This window comes from Barbus barbus (genome assembly GCF_936440315.1).
Source record: "Barbus barbus genome assembly, chromosome: 45".
NCBI lineage: Eukaryota > Metazoa > Chordata > Actinopteri > Cypriniformes > Cyprinidae > Barbus > Barbus barbus.
In genome coordinates this window covers 40001-57120 of record NC_136723.1, presented here as the reverse complement: position 1 = coordinate 57120, position 17120 = coordinate 40001, and positions in this window count along the sequence as shown.

Here is a 17120-nt window from a genome sequence, read left to right as displayed (position 1 = left end):
TATTTTTTCTTCAGTAAAAGGGCACGTTTTTTCGATGATAGTGAAATTGAGGATGAAGCAAACTTTCCACTTCCAGCAGCGCCAGAAGTGCAAATCAACCGCATCAGGAAATGTAAGATTGGCCAATTTGTGCAACAGTTATAGTTCTATTAATTTGTTTAACACATTTGTTTTTTTGTGAATTCATTTGAGGAATGTACGGAAGCGTATTGCATTCACTTGAGGAAAAAAAAATCTACTCTGTTTTTCTGAATTAACGAGTTAATTATCTCAGAATTACGAGATCATTTTTAAAGAAAGTTTTTGCTCTGTTTTTCTGAATTAACGAGTTAATTATCTCAGAATTACGAGAATTTAATGAAAAAAAGTTTTTGCTCTGTTTTTCTGAATTAATGACTTAATTATCTCAGAATTACGAGATCATTTTTAAAGAAAAAAAAAAGTTTTTGCTCTGTTTTTCTGAAATAACGAGTTAATTATCTCAGAATTACGAGAATTTTTAATGAAAAAAGTTTTTGCTCTGTTTTTCTGAATTAATGACTTAATTATCTCAGAATTACGAGATAATTAAGTCATTAATTCAGAAAAACAGAGCAAAAACTTTTTTTTTATGAAAAATTATCTCGTAATTCTGAGATAATTAACTCGTTAATTCAGAAAAACGGAGTAGATTTTTTTTCCTCAAGTGAATGCAATACGCTTCCGTAGGAATGCTATCATCAGTTCTGGAAATACACTTTTGTCTTTGAATTTAGTAGGGCTGTCTCAAACTATTATTTTTTTGTAATCCGTTTATTATGCTCTGCTTGCATGCTCTGATAATATCTTTCTAGGACAATCTATGAAATCTGATTCTGTTGCATAGAACTGAATAAAGAATAATATATTAATTTGAATATATATATATATATATATATATATATTTTATTTATTATATTATGGACCTATTTTCTGTCCAATTTTTGTTACTTTCAAAATAATTGTGGCTATTTTCGTTAATTGACTTTTTTTTTTTTTTATTCAGGAAAATTATTGATTCTTTTTGCCAAGTGCATCCAGAAGTTTCGGTTTCGGCCCAGAATTTTAATTTCGGTGCATCCCTACTTAATACATATTATGTAAAAACAATGAGGCATACATTAAGCCTTGTCATGTGCTTGTCCTTCGGACAAGTAAATCGTCATTCACTTGGATTTTTTTGTGTTGTAAATATAATTTATTTTGAAGCAATATTCTCATCAATGTTAAATCAGCTTTGACGAATCTAAATCTGCATATTTTTACATTTAAAGGGGTCATATAATGCCATTTTTGTACAAGCTAATATGATTCTTTAGGGTCTAAATTAAAAGTTTGTAATATACTTTAATTAAATTCTCATTAGTATTGTAAGAACTCATTTTACCTGGTCAAAAACAGCTCTGTTTTCAGCACGCCGTTCAAGTGCATGTGTCTTTAAATGATAATGAGCTTTGCTGACCCCGCCCCTCTGTTCTGTGTGTACACCGTTTGAAATGACACAACCATAACGCGTTGTTCATTATAAACGTGGGATTATGAATTATATTGAGAACGTCGTACATAGAAAACATGCCGTAATGTAAACAGCCGCATTCATCGTGAAGCGTGCTAGTGATTTGCAAAGATTAATATAAATATTAATATAAAGGTTAATAAAACGTTACACTCACATCTTCTTCTGGAGGTGCAGCAGGAACACGAATAGTTGGTACCGATCCTTTTTTCAGGAGCAGCTTCTTAGCAAAACCAGCTTTTCTTTGCTGACCCTCGTTTGTAAAGCAGTCTGGTGTGTGAAATGATTCGTGCAAACATGAAACTGCCATTGCGTCTTCAGCGGTTTGGATTTAGGAACATCAAAATGACTGCTGTGTTCCTTATTACACCCAAGAACAGAACACCACAATCGCTTGGATGCCATTCTGCTCATAGACAGTGCTCCAGTCCAGCATATCAACAGTGACCGCGTCGGTCTGCGCGGACTAAGATTGACAGCTCGCTCATGAGCGAGGGCGGGTCTGTGTTGAAACTGTTGGAAACGTTTTCTTCTCTTTCGAAGCAGAAACCAGGAGACGTTGGGATCACGTTCAAACAGAATTTCTTTTATTGAGAACTCTCTGTCCGTGGCTGCAGGTCTTCCAACTAGTCTAAATCTAATACAGTATGCATTGTAGTTATATACATTCCAAGGGGGAGGGATTACATAGAGGCGGAGACTCTGAACAAAGCATGCAAAATAAGTAGGAACACACCCTACTCTGAGAGCGCTACCAGTCCCAATTTAATCAGCATAACTATTCAAATGCTGATATTGGCCAGGAACTCCGGTTCCAAAGGCCATCCCAGAGCCATTAAAGACAAAAGGTGAAACAGGAATTGCAACTTTGCTGAGAAGAATCATTTGTGTGAGAGTCATCTTAACCTTAAAAGCTAAATACAATATTCTTCACCGTGATGTTATGTAAGGAAGCATATCTGAAATAGATGCTTAAATTTGTAATCCTTCAAAACGCTGCTGTCAATCAACAATCGTGGGAGGGACGTTGATTTTTCGGCGGTCGAACGGCTTGATTTGAGAGGGGGGAAAACATGGAGATTAAAAAAAAAAAAAACACTGGATGGATTTTTATAATTTTATGATGGTTGTGTACAGGCACTGCCAACACACATTTCAGTACAATCAACTTGTAAAAGTGCATGTACCATTATATGACCCCTTTAAAGGGCATTTTTCCCCTAATCATATTAAATGTCTGCTCCATCGTTCATTTTAAATTCTTACATTTGAACAATTACTTTTTGAATAATGAGACACTATAGGGATTTTATAAATTATCGCAGTATGTTTACTGAGTTTCTGTGTGTGCTGCACTCATTTGGTTTGATTTCTCGAGAGGTTAAGCAAGCCTCAACAGTGCAAACCTTGCTGACAGTACATTATTATCATTCACTTTCGATCGCCACACACATTAAATTATTGTAGAATCATTCTCCCTCTTGTTTTCCTTTACAGGTACCAGCAGAGCAGGGAATTACTCTCAACCACTGGCCAGAGAGGACGCAGAGACTATGAATTGTGAGTATTTGAAAACACTGGGCATGTGAGCTACAGAGTAGATGTGCTTCAATTTGATAAGTTAGACTTGAACTTGCCTCAAAGCTCCTGAACACTGACCTCTCCAATTCCTCCCTCTTGTTTTCCTGTACAGGTACCAGCAGAGCAGGGACTTACTCTCAACCACTGGCCAGAGAGGACGCAGAGACTATGAATTGTGAGTATTTGAAAACACTGGGCATGTGAGCTACAGAGTAGATGTGCTTCAATTTGATAAGTTAGACTTGAACTTGCCTCAAAGCTCCTGAACACTGACCTCTCCAATTCCTCCCTCTTGTTTTCCTGTACAGGTACCAGCAGAGCAGGGAATTACTCTCAACCACTGGCCAGAGAGGACGCAGAGACTATGAATTGTGAGTATTTGAAAACACTGGGCATGTGAGCTACAGAGTAGATGTGCTTCAATTTGATAAGTTAGACTTGAACTTGCCTCAAAGCTCCTGAACACTGACCTCTCCAATTCCTCCCTCTTGTTTTCCTGTACAGGTACCAGCAGAGCAGGGAATTACTCTCAACAACTGGCCAGAGAGGACGCAGAGACTATGAATTGTGAGTATTTGAAAACACTGGGCATGCGAGTTACAGAGTAGATGTGCTTCAATTTGATAATTCATAGATGCCACCTATGTCACTACAAATAGAACGCCGCCATATTTACGACCGACTCGCCCGTTATGGCCGCCCAAACTGCCCGTTTGAATGAGAGAGAGACAGATATACCTGGAGAAAATTTCAATTTTAGGTTCCGATCCTTATTTGTTACCCCCAGTTTTCTTTTGTCCATTATTATGGCCTTTCATGATATATATATATATATATATAATGCGATGTCATGAATGAATCTATGAATCTGCAGCTGTTCGGCTGGCATGAATGAATCTATCTAATCCGAACAGCAGCACTGGCAGAGTCCAGCTGAGACACCAGCATCAGCACAGCCAGAGACATCAGCCGAATATCATAAAAGACTGCCATATCTGTCCGAAAGAACAGAGGTTCAATTATAGAGAAGGTTTAATACACACACATATCTAAATGAAATAATCTTTTGAGTCGAATCTTTTTGAATCATTCACTCACGATTCGGCTGCGATTAAAAGCTATCAAGAGGTAAAGCTCATCAGTGATTTATAATATAACGACTTAAATTGCAGTTTGTTCGTCACATAAAGCAAACATATGAATAAATAACGATATTAATATAACAGACGAGTCGTATTAGATCACTTTTGTGATGTTTTGTTTTGTCTTTTATTATTTTTTGCGTGACAGCCACCAGGAGGCTAACGTTACTCATTCACTTTCATTACATCGACAAGAGTCTCCATTAGGCTACATATTCAAAAATGTCCCTTTGTCTTCCACGGAAAGTAAACTTAAGGATTTGCATATGAGTAAATGACGGCAGAATTATAATTTTTGGAAGAACTAACCTTAGTCCTTTAATATGCATTTCAAGGCTGAGATCGTCTTCAGAGCTAATGTTACTTACACAAAATAACATCTAATGCGCATGTGACGAAGACAATATCTTTATGAACTTCAGAAAAATATTTATTAGATTTAGGTAGGTATTAACTAACAGACAGACAGAGTTATATTCAAAACAACCCCAAATCTTACTAACTTGCCATGATAAAGTGCTTTAACATTTAAATAGATCCAACAAATAAAATGAAGAAAAAACATCTGTCGATATCTGTCTGTATAATGTTGGGTATTGAGAGTATAATGGAAATATAATTAACCACAAACCAACATGAGACTTCAAGTCTTTTAAATAAATTATTCTCTCTTCTATCCTTTTCATTTGGTATAGAATAAAATAACAATTCGGGGCTCCTCTTTCGGCTGTTGTTGCAGCCAACTGCACAACATATTGCAGGCATTACTGAGACCGTTGGTCGTAAAGATGGCGGCGCAAAGCTACAGTGACGTCATGTGAACCGAACGAATAGTTAACCTCAAAGCTCCTGAACACTGACCTTTCCAATTTCTCCCTCTTGTTTTCCTGTACAGGTACCAGCAGAGCAGGGAATTACTCTCAACCACTGGCCAGAGAGGACGCAGAGACTATGAATTGTGAGTATTTGAAAACACTGGGCATGTGAGTTACAGAGAAGATGTGCTTCAATTTGATAATAGTTAGACTTGAACTTGCCTCAAAGCTCCTGAACACTGACCTTTCCAATTTCTCCCTCTTGTTTTCCTGTACAGGTACCAGCAGAGCAGGGAATTACTCTCAACCACTGGCCAGAGAGGACGCAGAGACTATGAATTGTGAGTATTTGAAGAAAACACAGGACATGTACTAGTCCAGTCATTTTATGAAAAAAGGTAGGGCAAATTGCAACAGAAGCAAATTCAACTGATTTTTGTATCCTGAATATGTCCTGAGTAAGGGAAGAAAAGCCCAGAAGAATCCCTTTAGGGGAAAATTTATAAAGACCCAAATATAGCCTATTCATTATTTTTCTCATGATTAGGGTAACATTTTTAACCTGTATATCACCATGAGAATTCCTGAGTTGATTACTTGCATCAAGACAAACCAAAAAATTATAAGTTTTTTTAAATGTTGTTAACATGGGCAAACGGTGCATAATCTAATTATGTATGTGCTAATTTGCATAAATACCACAACAGATCTAAACATTGGGTATAGCCAAGTGAAAATGTCTTGTTGGCATATAACAGTAAAAGACTTGATGTTAAGGTCTGAATGGAACCTGTTTAGGCTACCCATGAGCATTAATACATAGATGGAAGTACTTTAAACCAGCCTTTATTACTTATTATTGCAGAGATGGGGTTTGGGGATGGGTCTGTGGGACTGTTTCTGGGAGATGAGTCTGAGGGAACAGGAGAGAAGGGGTATGGAGAATGCAGAAGATAAAGGAAGGTAAAATAAAAAGTGAACCCCCAGAAACAGTCCCACGGACCCAGCCCCAAACCCCATCTCTGCAATAATAATTAATAAAGGAAGTAGTACTTTAAACCAGCCTTTATGTATAATCCCAAATGGGATTCTTCAAGGCTTTTTTTTTTTTTTTTTTTTTTTTTTTTCACTCAGGATATATTGAGGATACAAAATCAGTTGAGTTTGCTTCTGTTGCAATTCGTCCTAGGTTGACCCCCATTTTGGCTTAAAATGACTGGATTATAATGTTTTATAGCTGTGTCTGAAACCGTTCACTCATTTACTAATCCCTATATAATAGTGCATGGCGTTTGAGTGCACTATATCTGCAATGAGTGAACGAAAATAAGTGCGTGAATTCGGACGCTGACGTTTACACTGCACGTCGGAGAGCTGGAGCTGTCGCAGTAAAGGCTTTGTCACACGTGATAAAACTCTGTTTATCTTACATGTTACTTGCTTTATAAAATAAAATTAACAACAATCATATTGACTATTTTGTATATACCTCTGTGCCAGCTTTGTTAAATTGTTAAACTCACGCTCACAGATGACAGGGTCATTGAGCGCCTCAGGCGACTGCTATGATTACATTCGAATGACAGATGATCAACGAATATTTTTCAAATCATCCACCAAATTATCATCTATTCCTTACAGTTTAACGAGTTAAAACACATCGTTTTAATGCCTAAATAATATTTTAATAAAAAAAAACTTTTTAGGTAAAAAATTACCTTATTAATATTTAATTTCATTTTAACAAGTCATCTATATATTGTCTCAATATTTTAATACGTTTTATTCAAGTAATGATTAATAATAATAAAAATGTTAAAAATAAGGATTAAATCAATGTTAAAGCAGAAATAAGATAGCTGTAAAGTAATCTCTGGTTTAAACTCACTCGCTCCCGGACTTTCATGCAAGCTCAGTCCTCTACGCATTGGATTGTGGGAAATTGTGCTTCAGCAAGTGTACATCGGATGTACGCTCTAGTTCAGAGAGGATTGTGGGTAAAAGTAGTGAACAAATGTAGGGAATGATGTCGTTCACTCAGAATTCGGACACCACTACAAAATGGCCGACACCCTAAATGGTGCACTATATAGTGGATAGGGAGTGATTTCAGACACAGCTTATATCTTTGTGTTTTGTGTTAAAGGAGAACTCCGGTCAATTTTAACATTGAGCTCATTTTTTTTTTTTGTAAATTTGGAGTGCTGTCAGTACAGAGAACGACAAAAATCGGTGTTGCCTACACCGTGTTATCCTCTTTTGAAAATTTCCACCCTGTTGACTTAAATGGGGCACGTTTTAAACCTGCTTTTAGCCTCTTAACATCCTTGATGTGTCATTACAAGTGCCCAGCCATGTGAGTGATTCCTTTCAGAGTTAACACGGTGAATCTGTTTGCAGTAGATGTGAAAGATATGAATAAAAGTGATGTTAATTCAGCCAGCGCGCACACCTGTATCTACTTCCTGTTTTCGGTCGAAGTCCACAGTAGTCGATTGTCGACTACTGTGGACTTCGACCGAAAACAGGAAGTAAATACAGGTATGTGCGCTGGCTACAAATTTACAAAAAAAAATTAGCTCAATGTTAAAATTGACCGGAGTTCTCCTTTAATATCTGATGTTAGCCAAATTCAGGGTTGACATTTATTTATGGCTTGTTTTGATGCCATCAGGGCGCCAAAAACAAATCCACAGCAACCAAAGGAGGACATCAACGCCATTGAAACGGACATCAGTAACCCGTAAATTTACGATAAAACCTTTTCTTCCCATTTAACCCATATTTTACCCATATACAGTCAGGTCCATAAATATTGGGACATCGACACAATTCGAATCTTTTTGGCTCTATACACCACCACAATGGATTTGAAATGAAACGAACAAGATGTGCTTTAACTGCAGACTGTCAGCTTTAATTTGAGGGTATTTACATCCAAATCAGGTGAACGGTGTAGGAATTATAACAGTTTGTATATGTGCCTCCCACTTGTTAAGGGACCAAAAGTAATGGGACAGAATAATAATCATAAATCAAACTTTCACTTTTTAATACTTGGTTGCAAATCCTTTGCAGTCAATTACAGGCTGAAGTCTGGAACGCATGGACATCACCAGACGCTGGGTTTCATCCCTGGTGATGCTCTGCCAGGCCTCTACTGCAACCGTCTTCAGTTCCTGCTTGTTCTTGGGGCATTTTCCCTTCAGTTTTGTCTTCAGCAAGTGAAATGCATGCTCAATCGGATTCAGGCCGGTGATTGACTTGGCCATTGCATAACAGTCCACTTCTTTCCCTTCAAAAACTCTTTGGTTGCTTTTGGGTCATTGTCCATCTGCACTGTGAAGCGCCGTCCAGTGAGTTCTGAAGCATTTGGCTGAATATGAGCAGATAATATTGACCGAAACACTTCAGAATTCATCCTGCTGCTTTTGTCAGCAGTCACATCATCAATAAATACAAGAGAACCAGTTCCATTGGCAGCCATGCATGCCCACGCCATGGCACTACCACCACCATGCTTCACTGATGAGGTGGTATGCTTTGGATCATGAGCAGTTCCTTTCCTTCTCCATACTCTTCTCTTGTCAGGTACAAGTTTATCTTAGTTTCATCTGTCCAAATAATGCTTTTCCAGAACTGGTCAGGCTTTTTTAGATGCTTTTTGGCAAAGTCTAATCTGGCCTTTCTATTCTTGATGCTTATGAATGGTTTGCACCTTGTGGTGAACCCTCTGTATTTGCTCTTGTGAAGTCTTCTCTTGATTGTAGACTTTGACAATGACACGCCTACCTCCCTGGAGAGTGTCCTTCACTTGGCTGGATGTTGTGAATGGGTTTTTCTTTACCATGGAGAGGATCCTGCGATCATCTACCACTCTTGTCTTCCGTGGCCGTCCAGGCCTTTTTATGTTGCTGAGCTCACCAGTGCATTCTTTTTTCTCAGAATGTACCAAACTGTTGATTTGGCCACTCCTAATATTAATGCTATCTCTCGGATGGATTTATTTTGTTTTTGAAGCCTAATGATGGTCTGTTTGACTTGCATGGAGTCCTCCTTTGAACGCATGATGTAGGTTCACAGCAATAGATTCCAAATGCAAATACTACACTTAGAATCAACTCCAGACCTTTTACCTGCTTAATTGATGAAGAAATAACGAAGAAATAGCCCACACCTGTCCATGAAATCGCTTTTGATTCAATTGTCCAATTACTTTTGGTCCCTTGAAAAAGGGGGGTGGCTCTCTCAAGAGCTGTAATTCCTAAACCCGTCCTCCAATTTGGATGTAAATACCCTCAAATTAAACCTGAGAGTGTGCACTTTCAGCCCATATCCATTAAATAACTATAGCTTGAATATGTTTTGGTAAATACCTGAAAAAAGAAAAATTGTGCCTGTGTCGCAATATTTATGGACCTGACTGTAACGTGCTAAAATCTACTGCTAAACTTTGGCCTTTCCCACTAATTAGCCTTGACAGCAAGGAATCGCACCTCCCACTTTAGACATCGAGAGGCAGAAGTCTTAAGTTGTAAGTAATACTGTGTCAGTTAACTAACACTGCATTCAAATCTTACAGGTTTACCCATAGATCCAAAATACTGTTCCACAACATGCGTTATCTTTCACAACAATTTAAGTTCTAAAACTAACCGTGTTTAACTCATTAACCTATTAAACCAAATTATGTACAACCAAATCTGCAGAGCTATAGAGTAAAAAAAAAGAGTTTTACTTCCTTCTACTGTCATTTTACATGTTCAAACTAATATATTGTTGTGGTGTTCCCCTCTTTAGCATCATCCCACACTGGTTTCAGTGAAGGTTGGTACTGACTTTTTTTTTTTTTTAACACAGTAATATGCATTTTTTTTTTTTTTTTCATAGCTTTTTCTTTTTTTATAGCTTGGATACGCAAAATTCTTGCAAACCAAGAAATGATCAAAGAACAGATGGGAACGTTGGTTAAATTGGTCTACGATCTCAAAAAATTATCAACTACAGAAGACAGCCCAACTTTAAACACAGACTGTTTTCCACTGTCAAGTTTTCAACAACTTCAAGTCATTGAGGGGCAGCTGCAGCAGGAAGACTACAAGTCAGCTGTGGTAAGATTTCATATTTCAATAGAACAATTTAACTCCTCAATTAACTGTGTCAGTGTTTTCATCTTTTGTTCATTGTACATGGTAAAAAGGTAGTCAACCACATGTTAAAATCATATCTGTACTGGCAAGGCCGGTTCGACATGGAATGGTTAAGCAACAAGAAAGGTTTGGCTTGGTGAAGAAGCGGCAATTGTACTCACTCTAACTGATTTGCTTAAGTCAAAATGTGGATGGTCATAGTTAGCACTAACCAATGAGATTGATTGTTGCGAATAAGTTCCTCCTACTGCTGAAGGAACTGAAATGAATGTAAATTAGCTAATGATTTTCTCACCCTCAAGTCATCCTAGGTGTATATGACATTATTCTTTCAGACAAATACAATGTTATATTAAAAAAATATCCTGGCTCTTCCAAGCTTTATAATGGCAGTGAATGGCTGTATATTTTCCAAGGCCTGTCTGCTGGAAGCTATTTATTTTTCTTATACGAACGCATCGCTTCACTTCAAAGAGCCTTTATTAACCTCCCCAGAGCTGTGTGGAGCACTTTTATGATGGATGGACGCACTTTTATGCACTTCAAAACAGAAACGGCTATTCTACTATCCTTTTATAGGCTAAATAATTTCAAATGAACTGTTATATTGACCGGTAAAAGCCCACCCCATTTTTGAACATTCTAATCAAGTATGATGTTTGCTTGTTCCTTTATTTGTCCATCTATTTATTTTTACAGATAAACACGTTAGCCTTGAGGGGAGGCACAACAGTAAAGGAAAGTGTATGGCGGATTCTGAACTTCCTTTTATCAAATGACATGGCCCGGCAAATGAACTGGAGGGGAATCAATGGAAAAGCGGCATTCAAAGACACCTCTCTGAAAACTGTAATTAATGGTATGGCTTTCTGAACTTAACTACTGTGTTTTATTTGTGTTTGGTGTCAGCTAAAAAACAATTCCCTATAAATGTTAGATTTTATAATAAATAATAATAATTAGCTTATTTACTGTTGGTCATATGTGTCATTGTAGCTGCATTCAGAAGAAACCGTTTGACTTCCACTGCAACAGACCAGGAAGTAGAAAACTGGATAAAGAGATGGCTGCAGCTTTCCGCAGACAGGGATGGAGGCCGTCGGGCAAGACAAAAAAATTGACTGTTTCTTGGTTCTGCCTGCTCAACGGACTGCCCTTTTGCCTTGCTCTGTTTTTGAACTATAGATCTGATTCTCCACTTGTTTATTAAATTCTCCTGGTTCTGACACTGGCTCGCCCTGCCTGTTCAACGGACTGCTCTTTTGCCTTGCTCTGTTTTTGAACTATAGATCTGATTCTCCACTTGTTTATTAAATTCTCCTGGTTCTGACACTGGCTCGCCCTGCCTGTTCAACGGACTGCTCTTTTGCCTTGCTCTGTTTTTGAACTATAGATCTGATTCTCCACTTGTTTATTAAATTCTCCTGGTTCTGACACTGGCTGCTGTTCAACGGACTGCTCTTTTGCCTTGCTCTGTTTTTGAACTATAGATCTGATTCTCCACTTGTTTATTAAATTCTCCTGGTTCTGACACTGGCTCGCCCTGCCTGTTCAACGGACTGCTCTTTTGCCTTGCTCTGTTTTTTTAACTATAGATCTGATTCTCCACTTGCTTTATTAAATTCTCCTGGTTCTGAGTGACACTTGCTTGACCTTGTTCATAATATGTAGACCTTGGTCTAATGTTTTCTTTGGACAGTCCTCCCCTTCTGGACCTCTGCCTGTTTAATTGTATATATTTATATAATGTATTTATATTTATTGTTTCCTGTTTTTGATTTTTATTTATAAATATTTTTCTTTGGACTACCTTCTGGTTTCTTGCAGTCCCCCCTTCTGGACCCTGCCTGTTTTATTGTATATATTTATATAATGTATTTATTATATTTATTGTTTCCTGTTTTTGATTTTTATTTATAAATATTTGTTTTCTTTGGACTACCTTCTGGTTTCTGGCAGTCCTCCCCTTCTGGACCCCGCCTGTTTTATTTTATATTTGTTATATTTATATAATATGTATTGTTTCCTGTTTTTGATTACTATTTATAAATGTATTCATGAAATATTTATATTTATTAAATCACTTTTGACTGATTATTTGAGTATTTTCTTTATTATATTATGATTAGATCTGGGCCAGATGTGGCCCATGCCATTTCTGGGATCTGGCCCGGTTGTGGCCCATGCCATTTCTGAGATCTGGCCCGGTTGTGGCCCATGCCATTTCTGAGATCTGGCCCGGTTGTGGCCCATGCCATTTCTGAGATCTGGCCCGGTTGTGGCCCATGGCATTTCTGAGATCTGGCCCGGTTGTGGCCCATGCCATTTCTGAGATGTGGCCCACGTCTGGCCCGGTTATGGCTGACTTCTAGCTGCCACACTCAGGTTGAGTCATCGCCGTCATTCCATGCGGTATGTGGGCCAGAAGAATTTGGAAGATGTGGGCCACAACTGGGCCAGATGTCATTTGCTATCTGGGATATATTTGCCAAACCTGGCCCAGATGTGTTATAAGATAACTGGGCCACATTTTCAATATTATATGTGGCCCACTTTTGGCTCACATCCTGATGGGCCAGTGGTCACTCAGCCATATATTTGCCAAACCTGGCCCAGATGTGTTATAAGATAACTGGGCCACATTTGCAACATTATATGTGGGCCACTTTTGGCTCACATCCAGGTGAGCCAGTGGTCACTGAGCCATATCTTTGCCAAACCTGGCCCAGATGTGTTATAAGATAACTGGGCCACATTTGCAACATTATATGTGGGCCACTTTTGGCTCACATCCAGATGAGCCAGTGGTCACTGAGCCATATATTTGCCAAACCTGGCCCAGATGTGTTATAAGATAACTGGGCCACATTTTCAATATTATATGTGGGCCACTTTTGGCTCACATCCTGATGGGCCAGTGGTCACTCAGCCATATATTTGCCAAACCTGGCCCAGATGTGTTATAAGATAACTGGGCCACATTAGCAACATTATATGTGGGCCACTTTTGGCTCACATCCAGATGAGCCAGTGGTCACTGAGCCATATATTTGCCAAACCTGGCCCAGATGTGTTATAAGATAACTGGGCCACATTTTCAATATTATATGTGGGCCACTTTTGGCTCACATCCTGATGGGCCAGTGGTCACTCAGCCATATATTTGCCAAACCTGGCCCAGATGTGTTATAAGATAATTGGGCCACATTTTCAACATTATATGTGGGCCACTTTTGGTTCACATCCTGATGAGCCAGTGGTCACTCAGCCATATCTTTGCCAAACCTGGCCCAGATGTGTTATAAGATAACTGGGCCACATTTGCAACATTATATGTGGGCCACTTTTGGCTCACATCCAGGTGAGCCAGTGGTCACTGAGCCATATCTTTGCCAAACCTGGCCCAGATGTGTTATAAGATAACTGGGCCACATTTGCAACATTATATGTGGGCCACTTTTGGCTCACATCCAGGTGAGCCAGTGGTCACTGAGCCATATCTTTGCCAAACCTGGCCCAGATGTGTTATAAGATAACTGGGCCACATTTGCAACATTATATGTGGGCCACTTTTGGCTCACATCCAGATGAGCCAGTGGTCACTGAGCCATATCTTTGCCAAACCTGGCCCAGATGTGTTTTAAGATAACTGGGCCACATTTTCAACATTATATGTGGGCCATTTTTGGCTCACATCCAGATGAGCCAGTGGTCACTGAGCCATATATTTGCCAAACCTGTCCCAGATGTGTTATAAGATAACTGGGCCACATTAGCAACATTATATGTGGGCCACTTTTGGCTCACATCCAGATGAGCCAGTGGTCACTGTGCCATATCTTTGCCAAACCTGGCCCAGATGTGTTATAAGATAACTGGGCCACATTTGCAACATTATATGTGGGCCACTTTTGGCTCACATCCAGATGAGCCAGTGCCACTGTGCCATATATTTGCCAAACCTGGCAAAGATATGTTTTAAGATAACTGGGCCACATTTGCGACATTATATGTGGGCCACTTTTGGCTCACATCCAGATGAGCCAGTATTCACTGAGCCATATCTTTGCCAAACCTGGCCCAGATATGTTATAAGATAACTGGGCCACATTTTCAGGATTATATGTGGGCCACTTTTGGCTCACATCGAGGTGAGCCAGTGCCACTGTGCCATATCTTTGCCAAACCGGGCCCAGATATGTTTTGAGATAACTGGGCCACATTTTCAGGATTATATGTGGGCCACTTTTGGCTCACATCCAGATGAGCCAGTGCCACTGTGCCATATCTTTGCCCAACCTGGCCCAGATATGTTTTAAGATAATTGGGCCACATTTGCTGAAACATATGTGGGCCATATTTGGTTTACATCCAGATTAGTCATTGTCAATTGTGCCACGTTTTTGCCATAGGTGGCCCACATTTGGTTTGTCATATTTGGGCCATGTTTATTATCTATCATATGGGCCACTTTAGGCTCAGATTCAGATTACACATTGTCATGAGTGCCGCATCTTTGCCTAAAATGGCCCAGATGTGATTTACATTTTTTGGGCCATATTTGCCATTTTACATGTGGGCCACTTCAGGCTCAGACACATTTGGTGCGGGCCATAAGAAGGCCACCAGTGCCGCATCAATGCCTGAAGTGGCCCACATCCGTCTGCTATCTGGGTTGTAAATCTGAAGAGTTTTTATTTCTAGGGGGTGATTTTAATTGTACAGAAGATGATCAAATTGATAGAAATCACAAAGAACCACATATGCCTTCGCAGTGTGTTTTAAAACAAATTCTGAAAGAATGTGAGTTGTCTGACATTTGAAGGGTTCTAAATAAAACACAGAGGCAGTACACATGGACACAAGTGAGGGAACATTATGTGACAATGGCTAGACTAGACCGGTGGTATTGTTTTAAACATCATTTTAATATTATTAAGCAATGTGCAATTTCTCCGGTGGGCTTCTCAGATCATGGTTTAGTCAGTTGTAATGTTTTTATCACTAATATAAAGCCGAGAAGTGCTTATTGGCATTTTAATACGGTTTTATTGCAAGATAATTTTTTTTGTGAGGTGTTTGGCCATTTTTGGCAACAGTTTAAGAATAAGAAGTCATCCTTTGATTCTTTACAACAATGGTGGGACATTGCAAAAATAGAGATACAGCAACTGTGCCGTATGTACACTTTCAATGCTTCGAGAGACATCTCCCAATCCCTGAAAGATCTAGAGAAAGAGATCATTGAAATGCAAAATTTAATGGAATCTGTTAGAGACAGAGAATGTGTCAAAATTTTAAAGGATAAAAAGAAAATTTTAGATGATTTGTTGGGGGTTAAAGCACAGGGTGCTCTGGTACGCTCGTGTTTTCAGAGTGTAGCACAGATGGATGGCCCAACCAGTTTCTTTTTTGGACTTGAAAAGAAAAATGGCCAAAATAGAATCATGCATTCCTTGTTATCTGAATCAGGCACCGAAATTATAGAGGCTAAGGAAATAAGAAAAAGAGCAGTAGGTTTTTATTCTGAGTTATATAAGAGTGGTCACGTGGAGGTGAAGGATATAGCCAGCAAGTTTTATGTGAGTCTGCCTAAAGCTCCGGATGAAGCAAACACTGAGCTGGAAAAACCTTTCACGAAAGGTGAGCTGTATAACGCCCTAAAGAGTATGGAGTGCGGGAAAGCTCCAGGGATTGATGGAATTCCTGTTGAGTTTTATAAGTCACTCTGGGCAGTTTTGGGTGATGATCTTCTGGAGGTGATTAATGACAGCCTGACCAGAGGGTCGCTGCCGACAAGCTGCCGGAGAGCAGTGATCACCCTGTTACCGAAAAAAGGAGACCTCAGAAACATAAAGAACTGGCGACCTGTGTCACTCTTATGCTCTGATATAAAAATCCTATCTAAAGCCTTAGCAGTTAGGTTGAGAGAAGTGATTGGTGGGACCAGACATACTGTGTTCCCAATAGATCGATCTTTGACAACATTCATTTAATTAGAGATATTTTGGACGTCTCTGGATCATTGGGTTTAGATTTTGGCCTTATTTCCATAGACCAGGAAAAAGCCTTTGACCGGGTTGAGCATAAGTACCTCTGGAAGACTCTGAGTGAGTTTGGTTTCAGCCCGGGTTTTATCAAAATGATTGGGGTGTTGTACGCAAACATTGAGCGTATACTCAAAATTAATGGAGGGTTGAGTGCTCCTTTTAAAATTACAAGAGGTATTAGACAAGGGTGTGCACTTTCTGGCATGTTGTATGCTTTAGCCATTGAACCTCTGCTGTTAAGGATTAGGGCAAACATTGATGGGTGGAGTATACCACAATCTGAGTGTAAGATTAAGTTATCAGCTTATGCTGACGATATTGTGGTTATGATAAAAAATCAAGAAGAAGTAAACACTTTACAGGTCATTTTAAATGAGTTTGGTCAATTGTCTTCAGCTAAAGTAAACTGGTGTAAGAGTGAAGCCATTATAGGCGGAAAATGGGAAGGTAGATGCCTTCCTAAACTACCAGCTGGACTTGAGTGGAAGAAAAGTGGTTTTAAATATTTGGGTGTTTATCTTGGAGATGATTCAATGTTGCAAAAAAACTGGAAAGGGGTTTTGGAAAAAACAAAAGGACGTCTGGGAAAATGGAGTTGGTTGTGGCCAAAAATGTCCTTTAGAGGACGTGTGACAATTATTAATAATCTGGTGGCTTCAACGTTCTGGCATCGTTTGGCATGTACTGAGCCGCCAAGTGGACTTCTCGCAAAACTGCAGGCTGTAATAGTGGATTTTGTCTGGACTAAACTTCACTGGATACCGCAAAGTGTACTCTATCTTCCTAGAGAGGAAGGGGGACAAGGACTGATACACCTGGTCAGCAGAGGAGCAACCTTTCGCTTACAG